The sequence below is a fragment of the Malaya genurostris genome, chromosome 3, assembly GCF_030247185.1.
Source record: "Malaya genurostris strain Urasoe2022 chromosome 3, Malgen_1.1, whole genome shotgun sequence".
NCBI lineage: Eukaryota > Metazoa > Arthropoda > Insecta > Diptera > Culicidae > Malaya > Malaya genurostris.
Window position 1 is genome coordinate 5,299,218 of NC_080572.1, and position 21,492 is coordinate 5,320,709.

Here is a 21,492-nt window from a genome sequence, read left to right on the forward strand (position 1 = left end):
GGTTTAGAAAATGCAGGGTGATTAGTATAAAAATGTCCATTTCACATAAATTAATCAGGTTTATCGGGTTTGCAGATTTGGATAGTCCATTACCAAATAAATTTATTTCAGTTTGAGCGGTATTCGTTTTTGGATTCGGAATGTACCCCCAAATTTTAATTTGCACTACAATTTCTCAAAGATGTCTACACACTGCTCAGGTGAATTTAACTGATTTCGGCTACACCGATTTTAGAATTCCGGTTCCAGTATCGAATCGATTCTCAAAGCTCAATCATTTTCTCAAAAAAGACCAAATCGAACTTCAAAAACAAATATTACAGGACTTAAGGTCCCATACAAAATTGGTGAATTTTATCCGATTCTGGAATTACAGATGATGAGTTTATAAATTTCATGTAAATTGTTTGGCGTAATAATTTATGGCCATTCGAATCATTTTGGGCTATGCTAATTCCTGAATACCGGCTCTGGAAGTACCATAAATAATGACGAAAAACTCTAAAGTGGAACTTACTTCGACATCTCATGGAATGTTCAATCGATTGTCGCACGCTGAGATTGAAATTCGATATCTCAATTTGCCGTTTAAAACGACGATAATTAAAATAATGTCATGAGAACTAAAACACCTAAGAATATCCATGCAAATACACATGCGTATTGATAAAAAAAGGTATCATCTCACTGCTAGGTAGATTAATCACGTTTTTTTTATTTTTTCCGAATATTTTTCATTAGGAGTCGAATGGTAGAGTTGTGCTACGCAGAAATATGATAATCTAGCTAATAAGACAAAATCATTATTATTTGTTAGCACGGCCAGTAAGCTGAAACTTGTTTCGTCCAAGACGACAGTTCGGGCATCACGCTTCGGTGCAATACCTAGAAGTATTTAACAAACAGCATCAACTTAACGTCTGCTTAACGATACATATGGAAGTTATGCTGGTAGTTGAAATAAGCTGCAAAAGCACTAATTCAACGTGAAACGTTACGTAATTTAACGTAAAATTATTTAACGGTAAACTCAACAAAAAGGAATTGTCCTAGAAAGGGTTATCAAAATCCACCGAAACATTGGGGAATTCATATTTGCAAGAATACATGAACATCCATCTTCCAGCCTACCACTACATTTACTTGTTTTTGAGGCATGGTTGTTTGCTTGTTTGAGCTCGATTATTAGTAAGAATTTTATAATGTGTCAATCCAGTGGTATTCTTAGAATTTATTCTGAAACTTTTTGTTTCCATGATTTTAACACTAAGTCAGGCATTAATTTTTTTTTGTTTCGGTTATGAAGGTTTTACCCTTGAGGTCATTCGCCGCTTCGGTCCAAAAAAACTTTCTGACCCTGTGTGCGGGGCTGGGAATCAAACCCAGGCGAGCTGCGTGATAGACATTTACTTACTTACCCGTCCCCGATATTAACATGTTTTAATGATAGTTAATCGACCTTGCAAATTTTTAAAATGAAAACCTTAATTTAAAATTTGTTTAATTTTTATAGGTTTTGACAAACTAATCAAAAGACTTTAAATAGAGAGTAGATTTAAATTTGTCATGCTCTCAATAGACGAAACTTCAATCCAGTTTCCAACGCTTGGTCGGATTCTTTGCACATAATTTTCAATAGCAGTCTATTCCGACATATGGGTTGAGCTTCATTCGATGGCAACGGAGCCTATCAAATGCAACCTCTCATTAGTCGTGTATCGACACGACTGAAGTCCCTCGTTTAGGAATGTTTACTGACACGGGGCTTCTGTGCTGGTGCGATTTTGTACTACCCTCACAAACGCGTTACTGAGGGTGTGAACCTGCATCACTTCGAACCAGTCGGTGCAATTTTCGATAGAGATTTATCGATCTAAAATTAATATTTGATTCGATCCTGAATTATTATTATTGTTATTATTATTACTACTGTTTCGTCTGTTACTGCGTTCTCCAAGGGAAAGTAGTATTTTTCGCGATGATGAGATTATTCGCAAACAGAGGATTAAGTTTTTTTTCGTTCCCGTTGAAATATATAGCGGGTACTTATTTATCGGATTTGCCAGTATATTCCGTCAAAGGAAGCACAGTTGCAGGCAAGCTTAGCGTCGAGTTCGTTTGCACTCTAAGCAAACCCAACGGAACGGCGATTTGAAAAAGAAATTCAGTTGAAATACTCCAACGAGCGTCGACGGTGACGGCGGGAGGTACGAAATCGAACGCGACATCGCCATACCAGGCTCCCGACCCATAAGCTTCGATGTGGTCTAAATTTAATAAACATCAACATAAATTTCAATTCGGTCGTTGACGCGGCGCCCGAGACATGGGACGACGAAGGAGAAGCAGCGCAATGCAAATTGGATATAAAATTTGCTTAAATCCGGGTGTTTCCCGAAAATGTGCGCGCTAAAGCAGAAAAGTAAACTTGCGGCTGAGTGTCATTTGGGTGTTTGTTCCGCCAGGGGCGGAGTTGAGCTGGTGGCAGGATGCGATCCCTAGTGGTGGTGGTGGCTGTCAATCGAAATTCAATTTTCCCGTGATTTTTGGTTTCTGGTGAGAAGGAAGGGCACATTTTCTGTGGTGTAATCTTTGCACAAGAAATTCGTGCTAGTCGATGTGTGTGAAGCGAAAAGATTTATCAGCACGATGACGATCGTTCCGTCGGAGAAGCACATTGCGGAACAATCGCGCCGGGATAAAGTTTTTGTTTAACCGAGCGGGAAAAAGAATGTGCAAAGTAGCTGCCTGTCGGTTACGGAAGATATATTGACAAGCATTGGTTGGTGGGTTTGATAAAACACTGGTTCCGGGGATCCTTCTCTGGTGTGCTGGTTTTTGACGCGGAACTGATGGGATATAATTTCACTCAAGTTTCTTGTCGGAAGTCAACAATATTAAGTTAAAGGATGTGATATGAAGTTTGTAACATCTACAAGCACATTCCGCTAATCCGGATTTCAACTGTCAAACTATTTACCCATGGTAAATTTGGGAATTCAGAGAAGCGAAAAAAAAACAGGTTCTGTTACATCAGTTATCAGAACTGGTTTGTGTAATTTGTTTATGGCATGATCAATTTGTATTACTCTGAATAATGTTATTCAACAGATAGGCTCCACGATAATTGAAATTGTCAGAATTCCAAATAATATTGTGTAACCTTTTTATTAGAGCTTACACGTTTTCCGAAAATTGTGTTCGTGGTCCAAGTTTTCCTTCGGCCATGTCATCAGTCATCGTAGTTTTTAATGAACACGTGCTTACGATTTCGCATGATAGGTCGATTTTTTTTTACTTTTAAATTCACAGCACTTTCTCGTTAAGTTACTCCCGCGATTAAGGAAATCGTTGTCAATGTCGAACTTAGTGAAACGATTGACCAATTTGCTTTCGAAGACTTCCTTAGACTTTCCCATGTATAACGCAGCTGATTCCTTTCATATAGTGCTTACTACATTTTGGATAAATAAATGTATCACAACATTTCATTTTCTGTTGGTATTTTTCCGTTAGCTCAAATGTGAAAGCTAAGTCTTGGTATTTCGCTTCTTCTATAGAATTTGAGCATACTGTGTCAGCAGACTCCGCAGCCGATTCTAAGCGTACAGAATAATAGCATGGCTAGTGCTACGTAAAATCGTAGACACTAAGAAACTTTTCAGGTCTTGACTCGAACGTACGACAACTTGCTTGTAAGATCAGTACTCTATGCATTGAAACGTCAAACCGCTCATGTATAATAGACTGCATCGATAAGAAATATTGTGATTCATAATGATGGTCTAACGTCTTCTTTTCTTTCCGTTTTTTTTCAGATTTCATCGCACCGTCCCAGCTGATATTCAAATTAGGTAAATCAAAAACGAAGCTGCTTGTCTCACAATTCAGCAAAGGTGGCAGGATATTTGCTATTATTCAATAATCGGAATATGATATTAATGTTCTCTAACAAAAGATTACGTTTGTCTACGTAGTGTGGTGAGGGGGGTAGGGGAAGGTGTTGGTAGACGTTTGACTGAATTAGAAAATGAAACGTGAAATGACGTAGATGATGGTGATGATTCTCATGCAAGTTAGTTAAACATTCACCGAAAAATTCACCCAAGAAGTTGAAATTGAATCAGCAAAATATTTCCACCCGTAAAATTGTTGATTTTAATCACTTCTTTCCTATCGTTAGTCCAGTAGAATCGTTTGAAATTTATTGTATATTTGCTTCTTCTTGAATATAATGTATAACAGGGATGTAATGACAACGTTTCAAAAAGCGAAGAAATCAAGATACTGTACAATATCGGTTTATCATAAAAACTAGTTTTTATCTTATTTCGTTATTGACAAGTTATTCCAATTTTATTAATTAAATAAGTTATCTTCAAAATACTATTGAATGAACTGCATCATGATCAGAAAAGAGATATGTCTATGACATTATTCTATTCTGAATGCAATAATATAAAATAACTGTAAAATTCGTCATCTGTAAATATTTTGTCTTGATTTGATAATACAATGACAGAATTTTATATTTTGTTGCTATTTTCTCATGAAAACTTTGTTATGATTTCTGATATTTTATCTCTTATTTCAAACTAAACAATGTTAATTTCTACCATTGAAACGTTTGATTTTCATAACAAAATTTGTTATTGGTTTGCAAATCACTTCTATTCGGGCATGATTTTAGAATTCCCCAAATATATTTAAATTTTAAGTTATTTATTTCAAATCAATGTAACTCTTGGTTGATTTTACTATGAGAAGGTGTACAATCGACTCGATGAGTGAATTGAATAACCTTTTTTTCAATTCTCAATAGAATAGAAAAGTCTTTTATTAAAATTATAGTTTAGCACAAATTTTCAACACAAAAGTTTATTGTTGCGTATGCTGTATGGCTTGTAGTGTCATCGAATTTTACACAGGTCGACATCCTTTAACATTTGCTTATAGTAGTTTTTCTTTAAAAGAATTCGTTCTCCAGATACTTGGATATTTTTTTTTATTTAAAAGACATTTTTATTCAGGCCTATTTGCGTACAAGCTTTACGTGGCCGATTGAGCCGATTTTTTAAATAAAAAACTTTTTGTTTTCGATCTCGTTGTCACCCTTTTTCTAAGGGGAGATGAGCTTCCATTTCCCTCCTGCGAGGATTGAGGGGCACTTTGTTCGTGGCTCGTCTCGTCGTCCATTGACGCATCGGTGGCATTGTTGATTGCCGTCTTCTTTTCATTTTCCTTGTTATTCGCAGTCTTGATCTCATTGCTAGTTACTGTAGAAGCGCCTTGTTGTACATTGGTTGCAGTAGCTGTTTGGTTAGATGGTAAAGGTGTTTTTGAAGCAGGAGCACTGCATTCACTAGTTTCCGTTGTTGAGCGGTTGGCCTTGTTTTTGTTTGTTCTGTTTGTTTTCGCAGTTTCAGTGCAAGGTTTGCCGTAGTGTGCAGGTTGTTCACAAAACTGACATGTAACCAGTTGATTTTCATGCGTAATCAGCGTTTTACACGGATGTATTCCATCTTGACCACAAACGATGTAAGATGGAATTCATTTACGTAGTTGCATACGTACCACTCGCACGCCATTCCGGATACCGGGGAAAAAATTCCGCCATACTTCCCTTTTCGATGGAAAGAACTTCACCGTACTGCGACATGTTTTTCCGAACATACCCATCGCTGGTCTGCGGGGGAATGTACACAGGGATTTTATATTTAAAATTGTCATGATCAATACTGTGCACCTCGTTGTTAACCGAAGCGAATGCAATTGCATCTCTTTCACGTTTGAGCATAATGTACACACAGTTAGACGCCTTGTTGAATTGAATTTCACTTACATTATTAGCGTCTAGATGCGTTCTTTAAGTAAGATTTTAATTTCATTTGCTGCTGATCTAACTTTGCAGCGCTTGAAATCAATACAAATTGAATTTGGTCTGGTAGGCCAAGTTTCAGGCTTTGTTAAATCGTATTTGCTCATTTCGTACACTCTATTGTTCACTACACTGTATTGTCTTTGTTTCTGTTGTCTCGACCGTAAGCGATTTGCGACTGTGTCTGATGAGATGCGAGCACGAACTGGAGATACTTGGATATGAAAATCATAGAACTTAGATTTTTGTTTAAGTGAGCAGTTTAAATAATTTATAAGTAATGGTTTATTCAATCTAGCCGAAGTCGTAATAAGTTGCAATTTTAGAAATACCTAAACTTGTAATACAGGAACCGGATCCAGATAGGAACGTATAGGACAATGGGACGTTTATTTAAAGTCTAAATTTTTGAATATTGGTTGAAGTATCTTGAAGTAGGTCATTTTTCAGCCTGCCCACCATTTCCACTTGTTTCGAAACCGGAAACGTGTGTAGATTTCTTTGGCTATCAACTAACAGTTTCAACAAATGGGAAACATTTTGAGCCAGATTTACCAAGTATTTAACGTGTTAGGCATCGTTACTTGAAGTGACGCTCTCGGAACCGGATAAAATTATTTGCAATGTATGAAACTACAATACCCTTCATTTGAACATAAGTGTGTGAAAATCGGTTCAGTCCTTTATGAGAAAACAAATTTATTTTTGTTTAGGAATTTTTGATTACTAGTTCCGGAACCGGAATCTGGGGCCGGTATAACCGGAATCGTAGTTTTTCTGGTTATCATCTGTTATTGTGTTCTGTTCTGGAACCGAAAGCCGGATCCGAATGAAACCAAAAGTTTTCGGTGCGGTACTTTCCAATATGGGAATTACATCATTTTGCGTAATTTAGGTGAATGCGCAAAGCATAATTACACAACTCGGTGGATTGAAACAAGTTTTATTGGCATAAAACACTTGAATATTAATTGAATTTTATTTTTTTCCACCTTATAGTTGATATAGTGATATGGAATGAACGAATAATATGCATTGCGTGTATTAAATAATAGATCAAGTAAGTAGTACAGGTGATATTTCAAAACGGATTTAACATATTATATCTTGTGAACCATTAAATCCAAAGCATCTCCGTCCACAGTTTCCCGATCTTAGTGGCGACGGGAATCGGGAGGAATATTTATCGGTAATTTATATAACTTACCCGAAGAAAAACGATCCACATAGACACATACAGACAGAGGGATTCTACACCTCGAGCATGCGATCTTCATCCAACCAGTAACGAACGGAATGGACCGGCTCCGGGTGTCGCATTAGACTGTCACTTTTTTCATATTTTATTATCATGTGAAATGGTTCGAAATTTGTTTTCGGAGGGATTTTCAGCTTTTCTCCGTTTGACTTTGTCGGATCATCATCAGTTGTAGCCGGTGATGCTGAGAAACGCGTCACCCCAGAGGAGAGACAGGTGATTTAATGAAGATGTTTCACGGCATGCGTCGTTGATAGCCTTGGGCGGTCGGTCTCGTTAATTCGGCCATCGTTTGTTGGAGCATCACAATGGATGGAAGGGAAAGAGACAGGAAAGAGCGACGTAGATTCAAAAAGCTATTATCTCTCGAAGCGGCCATGTGTGGGCAGTGTTTCAGTTTGATAATTTTATTCCTGTTCCGCCGGCACAATTCCAATCTCAGCATCTCTAATGATCCATTGCTGGTTGTTTTTCATAGTTACATTAGAAACATTCTTAATATTGCTTACGACATATATCTATCTCATTTGTTGATATAATGCATTACTTTCATCACATGTTATTTTAGCTTTGTGTTAGTAGTAATTTTTTTCTTCTGCACAATTAACTCACTAACTTCGTTGAACCTTGAACTGTCAGTTGGAACCCAACGCATTACATTAGTCTTCGCTATCGCAAAACAGTTGGCACTTTATTTAATTTATGCTTCATTTCTACCATTCTGGCCAGCAGCCGTACATAAACGATGGCATAGCGTACGAGATTTTGGTAGTACGTATACATTATATTGAAATCATCGAAAAATCCACGACAGACACGTAGAATGAGCGAGGAAGCGTGACCGCCACCATGGGACCAAAAGAATGAGATCCTCGGAGTCTGAATTCTATGGCGAAAAACGTCATGTTCTGATTCAACCACTGGACTAGCTTCAAAACGTTGCCGCGTAGTGAAAGAGTCCTGTTAACTTTATTACTATTTCACAGAAAAAAAAATGTTTCAGTAAATTCTCTTCCAGTTCACTGCGGCTCAGTAGAGCTGACTGCAAAAAACTAACTACACACGAATACGATGCTATGCTGAAAATCCCTTCGTTTGCAGTTTTTTTGCATTAATTCATTAAAAATTTGTACTAGGCGCTGTGCCAACGTCAAACATGAACACACCAAATGCGTCCGAGTTTATATTCGGGGCCTTCTGGGCCAGTGATTTTTTGGCCTATTACCAGTCACTAGGCTCTCGTCTCCGAAATCTCCACCACCGAAATGACCGTCATTGTTCTGTATGCGATCGATGTTAAAGCAATTAAATGATAAATTTTTGATTCTGTTTCCCGTATCCGGTACGAATGAAAGCCGGCTCCTGTCAAGTGGAAAAATTAAATCCTTGAAAGCAGAGAACCCGTTTCTAGTCAGTAGAAAAAAAAACCAGAACATTTTGAATCGACTTCATAAAAATTCCGATAATTCATAATCAAGGTACAATAACTCATATTTATCATTGTTATCTGTTTCCCCGGTTTGTCTGTTGAGGCTGCGCTTGTTCGGAGGATGTTTAGTTGGTGTATCTCTCAACAAAATAAAAAAAATCTGCGCTATAAATCATGAATTGTTGAGAAGTTTGGCAAGCCGCAGTTCGGAACCACGCTATCCTACAGGTTGATTCGGTTATGGAATTTTGTTTGGTCGGGGAGAGGACAATCAGAAGTTGAAACGAATGTGGTATGATGACATGGGAAGTCAAATATTTGGTGTGTGACGAAATGCTTTTAAAAAAATACATGAACTAATTCGAGTTGCAAGTAGCAAAACAAGAAGGAACATAAAACTCAGTGTGAATCGTTTCAGTTCCTTTCAAAGAGCATTCGAATGTTGACTAACCAAGGGACTAAAAAAAATTGTCTTTTGGACTGCGGGAATTTGATACTTGAAGATGAAATATCAGAACTCGGAAATTAAGAGCGAAGATCCGTTTTATATTTGGTTGTCTTTCAATGTAAACGATTCCTTAAACTAAAGGTCGCTACAATCGAAATGCTCCATTTTATAGAAACAAATTTAAACCCTCCACATAAACCGCAGATATTTTTTAATGCTTTCGGAAAGTCAAATGAATAAAAAGAAAAGCAAAACACTCCCCGTTTGAGCAGTGAATAAACTAAAAATTCCGATGTGTGTCAAATTTTGCGTTTAACACATCAACCACGATGGCACGCACGGTGCTGGTGGGTGGATGGAGCGAAATGGAAAATGGCACACACAACATAAACAAAGATCCGCGCCGCAATATGAAGGAGCTTTCGGCGAATGTGTTTTTTTAGTCCACTCTTCCAAGCGGTGGTGGCGGTCCCTTTGCGCATCAACACGAATAAAAACACAGAGTTTTGAGTTCTTTTCATCTTCACTCGTGTTTTTTGATTCATTTTTGTCGCGGGTCGGTCGCGCGAACTGCGGCGTGGTTCAGAACAGAAAACGAACACGTTATCCAAGGCGCGGAAAACGAATTTATGTGTAAAAAAATCTCTACTGCTGACGAACCACGAGAAGTCACCGGCGGACGCAGACAATAAGAACGATGGGGACGGTGTGGGAATTGCTAATGAAATTAATTTATATTTTGTTGCCTTTGACATGTTTGTGATTGGATTAGTTAAATGATTTCTTATTTATGTCACGCCTGCATTCTTTTCATTTCGGCAGCCAGAAGACAAACTGCCCATTGCCGTAATGGCTTCGTTACGGATTCGATCCCCGGTCTCGAAACTCGAAGGTCAACACCTTTTCGGAGTGCTGCTAAACAGGTTTTCGTCTCCGAGAATGAATGGAACGCGGAGAGAACCGAAAGAAAGTTAATCCTTGAAATGTGACTTTATTTAAGTATGAAAAATCAAATGGTTTTATGTGACAAGTGTTCAGATTATGCTATCTGAGTGTTATGGAAGCAACAGACTCAGTCTTCGTTCGAACAGATAGTTGAATAATTTGGAAAACAAGAAATAAATAAATAACGATAACTATTGACAAGAGTCAATCGAAGAGTGAGAATCGAAAATTCAAAGTCCCATCCAAAGAGTCTACTCAGAACTTTGTCAGGTACACTTTGCTGAAAGTTTATGTCTTTCCAATTAATCGAAAACATGAGACCGGTTGGTGAATTCATCGTGCAAAGAGCCTTTTGAATATTTAAGCTTCATTGGAAACAAAAGCGGCGAAACTCGTCGATTCCGATCGGTTGTAAAAGTTTACTGTTCAAAGGGCTTACCTGGTTGGTATGACAGGACAAGTTCTTCCGCTAGAAGCTGGCATGGTTTGGTTTCGATCGGGGAACCAGGAGGTAAAAAGTTTTCCTTTCTCATTTAAAAGACAGCTCCTACTGCCGAAGAAGCCCAACCTCCAGGAACGAAGCGAACAGCCAGTTTCGCCAATCGACTTCAATTTTCCCAAAGGTGTCAAGAGGGTAATCGAATTTCCGGTGCCGCGCCTCGCCGTTGCCACTCGGATGCCAGTGACAGAATTCAAAGCGAGGGAGTACGCATCCGCTGAATCGATGAATAAATTTGGCAAAGTTCAATCGACTATAACTGCCTCCACCATCGCCAAATATGCGACGTTGGCTGCCAGGCAGAGACCGATCGATTTCATGCAGAAGCATTCGCCAGACAATAGAATCCGCTGTATCGCTATCAGTTTGGTCTGTTGCGAATGATTTTCCAAAGATTTTCCGTCGCTTCCGGTGAATGCAAAACAGTAGGCCATTTGTGCACGATGCTCACAAAATGGGCAAATGTCACAACAAATTCGGATATATTGCTTTCCTCCTCGATGTGTTCGCACGAGGGTTAATCAAGGATGGTGTGACACTTTCTTCGAGCTTCTTTGCGCTCAAAACCGCGAAAAATACATCGACGCAACACGACACTCGAAATGGTTCACTGTCAGCGCTGTTTCTGAAATCGATTTGTTTACTTATGTCTGGCGAAAGCACAATTCTGCACTAATGGACCCCGAATCTTTAATAATCGTTGAATGTAAGTGACTTTTTCTTAAACAGTTTTCTTATACGGGAATTGCTCTTATATTTTTCTTTTTTTTAACACTGCCGACGAGAAATTGGCCGAAAGGGATGATAGATGAATGAAATTTCGAAAGAAAAAGAAAATTTTTGAAAAATAGTTTTAAAATTCTTTTCCTAAACGTGGAGATGCTCTAGTCTGGTAGGTGTGAGAACAAGTTCCATAAAGGTTGATGTTCATACTGTGCAACTACCTGATGTTGACCTTGTATCACCAATCTCACTCTAACTTTTTTACACTGCTATTTTATTAGTTCTCTGGTATCCGATAGAAGATCTGAACAAAAGCATAAATTATTACCGCTCAATTAAAAATCTGTTACATAGATTTAAAGTATTCATTCTTTAAAAACCCTATTGAACGATGCGATCAAAGTATGATTTAGATTTACTATCACAGTTGAAATTTCATTTTGTTCAGGAAATCTATTTCCTTTTTACCGTAACTGTTAGTAATCAGTTCCTCTCCGATGCTTTTCAACGTCCTCGCACCGAAATGAGCCAGAATCCAGTCGATGTTTCCGCCGTGGACTGGCTCAGCTTCGGTTCAGTAGTTCACCATTTCACGCACCGTAACTCTTCCGGTAATGGCAAAATCATTGTCGTCCGGTTCAGGACAGGTTTAGCGATCCGACATGTTTCAGTTTGGGGAACATTTTGTGGTAGCAATAATATTGTCATAATCGTAAACAACACCATAATATCAGAGTATTTGACAGTTTGCTTCCGGGCTCATAGCGGAGAGTTTTTTTGTCAGGAAAATAATTGGTAAATCTAAGTTACGGATACTACTGTTCTCATGAAAGTGATGAATTTGAAAGATTTGACAACTAAATTCGGCATAAAAATATTAATTAAATATTTTTTTTTCAAACTTTGAAGTTTTATGGTGCTTTCTTACACTCCTACCAGATGAGATCGTGTCAAAATGTTATCTGATGATCTCTTTTGGTAATTTTTCTGTGAAAATATTGTAGTTATACGCCAAAAGTTTAATTAGTTTTGAGCATTTAGTTTTGTTATGCGAACTTCGGTGTCGTGAAATCATAACTCCGATACTTGCGTTTTGATCGCAGTATAATATACTTTGGACACAATAAACCAGAGCATGAAAATGGATTCCGTTTTTCAAAGTTTCAATCTTATCTTATACTATGTTCACACCTGCACAAAATAATATGTTTTAACGTTAATAATATAAAATTAAAACCGAACATTTCACACTTGGATGGTGGTTATACGCATGACATATTGTTTGTTATACTATGTTCACACTATGAGTTAAAACATGTTATAACTCCGATTTCATGTTTTAAGCGAAATAACATGTTTTACTTTTGCGTTATTTCATATTCATAAACGTCACATTAAAACATGTTTTCCCGAAATAACATGATATAATTGTCAGTAAAGCACAACCCTGTTAGCATTTTCCTTCACTTTTCGACTATGTCAATTGACAAGCTGTTCAACAACAGCAGTTTTCCATCAAAGTAGCCAAGTAATCACAATAAAACAAAACTGGGAACTTGTACCAACGTTGCCAGGTATACCGATTTCTCAGTATTTATACAGATTTTTGACCTCTATATCAAAATACAGATATGTTCTCTCAAAATACCGATAATTCACGGATCACACAGATAAGTACCGATTTTGGTTTTTAGCTTGAATGGACATGAGAAAAGGTTGTCGTGGGACCTTTTTTTCGCTCACCTTTTCTACTACTTATGTAGAAGAGATATTGATACCGATATGATACAGATAGATTTTTGCGCCGACTACATATTTTTGGAAAAATGGCCTGGCAACGCAGATAGGTACAATCATTTTTCTTAGTGTGAACAGTGCAGTTTTAACTTTATATTACTATCGATAAAACATGTTATTTTCGGCCAGTGAGAACATAGTATTATTGAGTTTGTTTAGACACAAACAGCAAAAATGTGTACCACGCAGAAATCAAGCACTTGTGTTGAATTTTCATCCCTCTTCAAGAGAGAGTTCCGGTTGATCTTTATTTTTTTGGGTTTCGGAAATTTCGTAGTATAGTTTGTAATACTTCGGAATAGGAATATCTACAGAGAAAGAATTAAAGATTGTATTTCTGGCTTGAAGAACCGTGGTTTTCCACAATACCTCGGAGGAATTGGTATTACTATTAAGTAGATCGCTTTCTTCTGTGTATAAAAAAGCCTTTTTTGGTCATATGTTGGTTACAAATATTTTGTTTCACGTCAATTGCCGACATCTCGAAAATTTATTGCATCGAAACGGTAATTATTTAGGTAAAATAAATAAATGACCAAAAGTCATAATACAAAAAAAAACAAAACGGTTGTACCAGTTTCCAGTTATATTTCATTATGATTACACGGCTACTTTGATGGAAAACAGATTCGACAACAGCTTGTCAATTGACACAGTTGAAAAATGACGGCAATTGCTTGCAGGGTTTTGCTTGACTGACAATTATATGATGTTATTTATGGAAAACATGTTTTAATGTGACGGTTCTGAATATGAAATAACGCAAAAGGAAAACAACAAAAGCTTCAAACATGAAATCAGTGTTAAAACTCGTTCTAACTCATAGTATGAATTAGTCAATATATTTGTCTACTCTAGACTTCAGATGTCTAAGTAGAACTGGGTGCAGCAGTCGTCCTACAGCTTGATACACAAGAAAGGTGGCACAAGTATTTCGGAAGTAATGCAAGCACAGGGTGTTCCACGAAAAATTTCGAATTTAAAATTCCATAAAAAACGGTTTGATAGATTCCAATGATTATTTATTCATTTGAACGGTTGTTTGATGAAATTTTTATGAAAACAAATTGGTTCGAGTGACCCCCACGATTGGCTTGGTGGCCAATCCGATCCACCCAATTTTTGAATACATTTTCAATTGTTTCTGGCCTTATGTCATCAATGGTAACTTGAACTTCGTACTTTAGGTTGTCTATTGTTTATGGATGGTTGGTGTTATATTTATATTTACACGGATAAAAGTTCATTGCCGGTACCATGATTAAAAATCATGAAATCATGAAACATGTCATCTCATGAAATTTCATGAGCAAAATTATCGATATCATGGAAATCTTTATGAGAGATGAGTTATTGTTCATGATACTAATCATTTTACTCATGAAATCATAAATTATAAGGCATGATTGACCCCCCCCCCCCCCCCCCCCCCCAAGAAAAGAATCCAGTGGCGTCAAATCGCAGCTTCTCGGAGGCCAATTCACACCACCATTTCTGCTGATTATTCGATTTTCAAAGATTGCTCGCAGAACATCGATTGTTTCATTGACTGTGTGACACGTAGTGCCCTCCTGTTGATACCAAACATTTCTAATAAATAAATTTCATGAACCAATCTTTCCAATAAATGTATAACCATTGAAATCACCAAACCGTATTTTTTATTATTGCATTTTTAAATTCAAAATTTGTCGCTGGACATCCTGTATTTATTTCAATTATTTCTTACAGTGCGCTACACTGAAAAGGTTTTGGGTGCCATCAATTAGTTTGCAGTATTTTCAGTGCAGTTACTGCATCCTTACATGCGCGTCGGAGACGGCTTTTTCTGTTGCAGATCATTGTCCTTTCAAGGGTCACATAGAAGGAATCCAGGCGAAGTGTATTAAATATATTATATTTTTAATTTTTAAATCCTACGCTCTGTCTCAACAACAAATTGTTTGTTTATAAACAAACATTCAGACTGGCCAGACTTCTTGCAGTACAAATTTGACCAAGTTGGTATTCCACGAGGAAAAAAATTCTGCAAAAGATTCAGAATGAAATTCTGAAAATTATCTTGAAGCGGTTTAGTACAAATGAGTTTCACAGGCTCATAAATATTGAATCATTAGATGTAATGTAAAATAATATTATTAGCAAATTCCTGATAGTGTTGAGACTGTTTCTTGCAAGATATCCATTGCGTTTGCGCAGGAGAAAAGTAGAGTTTTTTCTAAACATTTGCTCAATCACTGTGTCGTGTTTTCTGGATGTCACTCTTAATTCCCTACGATTAGCAAAATCATAAATTGTTTTTGTTTCTTCACACGCTGCACAATGTACCTGATTGACTTTTTAATAATTTTAGCTAGCGCTGAATATGACAAGCCGGTTGTCGTATGTTCGAGCCCCGATCTTGAAGGATTCTTAGTGTCAGTAGGATCCATTGTACTAGCCTTGCAATGATTATGTACATTAGGAATCGGCTGCGAAGTATGCTGAAACAGAAAGGCCAAATTCCACAAAAGGAATGTAATGCCAGCCTCGAAACTTATTCTAATAAATGACTGTTCGCTTCGAAGTACAGTGCAACATAAAGTATTATTATTAATACAATTTCTAAGTATTTCGTTTTGTCTTTTGAAATCTTTTGGGGTTGAAATGGGTTCTGAAGGTCGGGATGAGGTTAATTCGTTCAACAAATGGCATATTTACGCGAATTTTTACGACACAGTCCAAGTGTTTTTATTTACATCATTGGTGCGTCAAAGTTTAACATTCAAAGATTGTTATGTGCAATTTTTACGAAGAAATATGAAAGAGTACACACAGATAAAAATATTTTGTGAATTTACATCTATTTTCATGCACATATTTGGAGCAGGTAATTAAACATAAAATTACTTTACAATTCTGTATGTTTCAATATAATTTAATTGCAAAACTAAGCGGTAATTGAGAGATATAGTTATATTCATTGAAAATTCAATGCAATTCAATTTAGTTTTGCATCGATGAAGGTTTTCAATCAAAATTTCGATTCAACCCATGTCTATTCCATGTTACTATTGATTTACATCTCGTGTAAATTTCATTATTTCTTTCTGTGCAGCAATGACGGCAATCATTCAGACGTGTCTATGCAATCGCTGTGAAACCCGACTTTACAACCGAGGCCCGGAGGGCCGAGTGTTATATACCATTTGACTCAGTTCGTCGAGTTCACTAAATGTCCGTGTGTATGTATGTGTGTATGTGACAAATAATGTCACTCAATTTTCTCAGAGATGACTGAACCGATTTTCACAAACTTAGATACAAATGAAAGGTCTTATGGCCTCATACAATTTTCCCGAATTTGTGTGCAAAATCAAATATGTGCAAATTTATTGAAAAATGACGTCAATGACGATGCAAAACTAGTACGCGACGGTACGTGCGACTTTGCTTCGTTCGCAGTGTGCTTTGTTCAATTTCGTATAGTGTGTAGGATTGCCACATTCAAATTTAAATTTTTCAGGTAGCAAAAATGTAAATGTTCTAATTCTTTTATTCAATTTGTATCTACTTGTTAGTGTTATAACGATGCTTTTCTATAAAAGTGCACTTATTACCTTTCTCATATGGAAAGTTTATGCAATCTCTTATAAAAAATTGACTAGTGAAAATTTTCCCAGAGGGCTAAGTGTTTTATATCATTCGACACAGTTCATCAAGCTGAGTAATGTATGTGTGATTTGTGTGAGTATGTGTCAAAAAATATCACTCAAAAAATAAAAAATCTCAAAGTCCCAAAGGTTGCTATTGAATTTCATTATGCTTTCACAATTAAAAAAATCCCTGTGATTTCACAACTTATTAGATGCACATAAATGGAGCGTCGCAGTTCACGCAAATTCACGTGGAAGAACATTTAATATTGTGTCTAAAATGACATGAAATTCGTTGAAATGAAAAAAAGAATACTGATAGCATCCGTCGTACTTGAACCGAGAATCATTTGATCGCAAGTACATCTGTTAATCGACCGAGACACAGAAGCATGCATCTGCTTGGCTGGTAAAAGGTGCATTTGAATTCATACAGTCGCACCTGCTAGCAGAACGCAAGTTACAGTCGAAACCAGTAAAATTCAAGCTCATCTAAAATTAAGTCATTACAAATGAAATATTCCGTCATTTGACAAATTAGGTCTTCATGAATTACATCGTATGAGGGATTAAGTCACCTGTAAAGTTCAAATTTTTTTGGTGTGTTCATAAAGTGAAGTGTGTTTAAAATTGCACACCGTCATTTAGAGCTACGATGCAAAAAAACTAAGATTCTTCTAGATTTGGCTCAAAATCGATTCAATTTGTAGGCTATATTAGTAATAGAAAAGGTGGTCTAAAACTCTAGAACGAGATTCATTCAATTTTCTTAAAGATGATTTGATCGATTCCCATAAACTCAGGCTCAAATAAAAGTTTCTATAGTCTCATTGGTTGCTGTTTAATTTCATCTGGGTCCGACTTCCGATTCTAGATCTATAGGGAAAAGTGTGTTCAATCATTTAGTGCGACGATGCAAAATAAAGTAAAATTCTTATTAACCTGACATAACTGTTGTGTTAGTTTATACCTAAAGAAAGTTGCTTTTTTTATTTAAGATAGAAAAAAAAATTTCTTGACAGAATCTTCCAGTGAAATTTTTTCAAATATAAGTAATATGAGAAAAGCATCATTACACCACTAGGTGGATTAAGACAGGTTTTTTTTCTATAAAAATCGATCAATTTGTTACTATAAAATAACATTTAGTAACGGAGGCACGATGCTAGTTGTCTACGAATAACCAGTCGAAAGCGGTTTCCTATGTCCTTTCATAGACATATTTCGACTAAAGTTAAGCGTAAAATATTCGTATATCGGTCAGTTTATGAATGTATTACATAATACGAAGGTTGATAGTGAATAAGCTTTACAATCGTACTTATTAATAGTACAATTCTGCAAGGTGCATTTCAGGTGAATAATTTTTGTAGGTTACTCAACAAAGTTCCGCTATATTTCATCCCATTCAAGGTAGCACTAACAACACAGCTTGGCGCTACATGTCGTTTGTTGTTTCAATAATTTTACTCAATAGAACTGCCTCCACACAAGGTAATGATTTATGTTTACTCTCTCCGAGCATCAACGGAATTATTATCGGAAATGTACTGCCCTTATGGGAGCTGATTATCTTGATTCTCTAGTTGATTGTACTTCCGGAATCAATTCAGCCGTTAGGAGCAGTGAAAACCATAAAAACCTCGTAGTAATCATTCCACTTTTACTACACTGCTCGCAGCAATGGATGTTGTTTCACCCGCCAATTCCATGAATTGATAATTGAAAGCAAACGCAACTGATAAAAATAATAAATTTATATTAATTCGAATTTTCGGTTGGAGCTGTTCCGTTTGGATTAAATTGATATTGCTTCATTCGGGAGCATTTCAAAGCCGAGAGGCCTTGAAATTGTTTTTCGATTTCCCAACACGAACAAACTGGAGCGGGGTGGTGGTAGTTCGTTAAAGCGATCGGCTTGTTCGGTTTGATTGTGCAGTGGAATTTTTGAGTGACATTTAATTGTCCCAAATCAATCAAGCGACGAACCACAAAACGAACCACGAGCGTGTCCGCTGCAATTCGTCGCCCGCTGTCGTATTTATGGGAAAATTGTAGATTCCTGTTCCATCCCATCATCGTCTTATGAATTTTTAAATCTGATCAGCTGTGTATTTAGAGAAATTGTGTCTTTTTACGATTCATCTCTGGGCCTTTAAGATACAACGTCGGCCAGGACGGTGTTAGGGTTCTGCCGGGTGCAGGGATTTTGGCAGAAACAGGCCAGCAATGAGCCGCCAGTGGTAATGAAAAAAAAAACTTGCTCATTTTGACATGGATCGATATTTTGCCTTACAGTGGAACGACCAACGAACGAGAAGAAGAGCGAGGACTTGCCCGCACAGACCAATTTGGTGCTTATGGTTTCTTGTCGAGACGGAAGAAACGGCTAGAAGGGAAACCAATTTTTAAGCTTTAAGTGATCCCGTAAAGTGTCAATCATTCAGGATTTAGCGTTTTGTCTTGATCTTAAACATTTCGTTTTTTTTCCTTTGGTCATGAGTAACGTGTTTAGGTTGGATGCATAAAAAGCAGTGGAATTAAAGGTAAACCGTTCTTGCGTTTGCAGTAGAATTCTGGGTAAGTTCGTTATGTTTTCTGAGTTTGTATCGTTTTGAGCTTGGGATTTTGTTAATCTTTCTTTGGTTGATTGCTTTCCCTGATTCGGTAAAGGTTAATTGGAATCATTTTACAATGTTTCGCAACAGTTCTAAACGAAAAAGAACATCATGTATTATGGATTTATGGTATTTATGATGGTACGGCTGGATGGTAATAGGACAGTTTTGCGATACATTCAAATATTGCTATTAAATTGGATCGTTTAATTTTGAACTGTAACCTGCTTGGATACTCAATCAGACCGAAAGATAGAAAATGACTTTAAAACATCAATTGAAGCATTTGAAATTGAATTTATTCTACACAAACACGTCGCAATTATGTATCAGTAACTCAATTTTACAGTCATGAACTGTTCCGCGCCCATGACGGGGTTGGGTAATTTACCTGTTTGATCAATTGTGGAACAGTTTTTTTCATAGATGTGCTTGATAGCCACCAAACCAATCATACAGAACATGAATTAAATTTAAATTAAATTTTGATTCAAATGCAGATTCATGCAATCTACCATCGCTCGTTTGGCGAGTCACATCTGTTTTGTCACTGTTCATCGGTTCGTTCGATTGCGGATTATTCTCCACCTCCCCGGTCAAATTGCTCTGCAAGCCAACGATTCTGTAGTCGCGACGGTGTTGCTTTGGTCACATTTTCGATCAAATATCGAAACCAAACACCTGAACCAGAGAACCAGAGATTGACTGCACATATGATATATTTGAATTGGAATAAAAGGTGTCAGGAGAATGTGTTACTCTGACAGCATTAGCCGGGATGTAAAATATTGATCAAACTTGTATATGAACTAGTTGTACGTACTGTTTTTCCTTCCTCATATAGAAAGGTTATACAATCACTGTGAAAACCGACTTTTGAACCGAGGCCCGGAGGGCCGAGTGTCATATACTATTCGACTCAGTTCGTCGAGTACGCAAAATGTTTGTGTGGGTGTATGTGTGTGTATGTGCGTATGTGTGTATGTAACGTTTTTTTGCACTAACTTTTCTCGGAGATGGCTGAACCGATTTTCACAAACTTAGATTCAAATGAAAGGTCTTATGATCCCATACAAAATTCTTGAATATTTGATAGATCCGACTTCCGGTTCCGGAGTTATGGGGTAAAATGTGCAAAAAAATGAAAATATATGTTCTAACTTTTCTCGTAGATGGCGCGACCAATTTTCACAAACTTAGGTTCAAATGAAAGGTCCTGTGGTCCGTGGTACGTAATTTCTGAATTTCATCTGGTTCCAACTTCCGAATCTGGGAATATATCGTAAAGTGCGTTAAAAATTTTATACCATCACTGAAAAGGGCGAAAAACTGTAAAAAAATTCTAAATCGACCTCAAATCTTCTCCAATTCATAGTTTTTGTCAGTAGACGGTTGAAAAAACCGATTTCATTTATTCTTTTAACAATCGACAATGAATATTTTTTCTGACAATAGGACGAAACCCGATTAGAAAACTATATTAAAATTTGTATTTTAACAAAAAAATTACAAGGATCAGCCCCATGGGGTTGTGCGAGCCAGTGCTGTAAAACTTCATTCAATTCAATTGAAACTGAATGTGGAACACATTGACGATCTCTCGAATGCAGTAAACTTCACTCTCTGACACACACAATGTTTGCTGACGGCCCGAACGGGCAGCATTCAGTCATCAATTGTTTCTCTTCAATCGAGGCTCAGTTTAACCACCGTCGGTTGATCTCTTGAAGTAACAAAATATCTCTTTCAATAGTGTGAGAGCGGCCTTCAAATGAGGTTCATGTAAACATTCCAATTGGTTCAAGATAATAGATGAAAGACAAACCAGATTGCTGAAATATCAATCACAGAGTACACATAAATTAATTGTTTCCTCCTTCAGTTTTCATTTTTAATACTTTACTCCATTTATAGTTCTATTCGTTCGAATTTGCTTACTACCAAGAGCGAAGGCAATGAAGGAGTTACACTACTCCGCACTTGAAACTGAGCAAGCAAAACTTCAAATGACTATCAACGATTATTCAACTGACGATGAATTCCGGGAGCTTCATTTGAAAATGGCAGCAAAAGTCAAATGAATTAGTAGGGATATGCTGACTGTCAGCGGCCATAAATTTCGTTTTCATCTTATATTTTTCGATTGAAAATGAAATTTTACCGCACTGGTTCGAGCCATTGATGTGGAACAATGCAACCAAAATTTATAATGATCTACAATCAAACAGTTCAATCAATCGTCACACTCTTGAATCGCAATTG

General features: G+C 37.0%; 1 protein-coding gene across 1 annotated transcript in view; it reads left to right on the forward strand.

Annotated features, from left to right (window-relative positions):
• Window positions 1-21,492, forward strand: part of LOC131439532 (toll-like receptor 6) — a 123,155-nt gene that overhangs the window by 80,639 nt on the left and 21,024 nt on the right. Inside the window, exon 3 of the mRNA XM_058610659.1 lies at window positions 3,819-3,854. The gene's annotated coding sequence lies outside the window, so the exon portion shown is untranslated. The remainder of the gene's footprint in view (window positions 1-3,818; window positions 3,855-21,492) is intronic.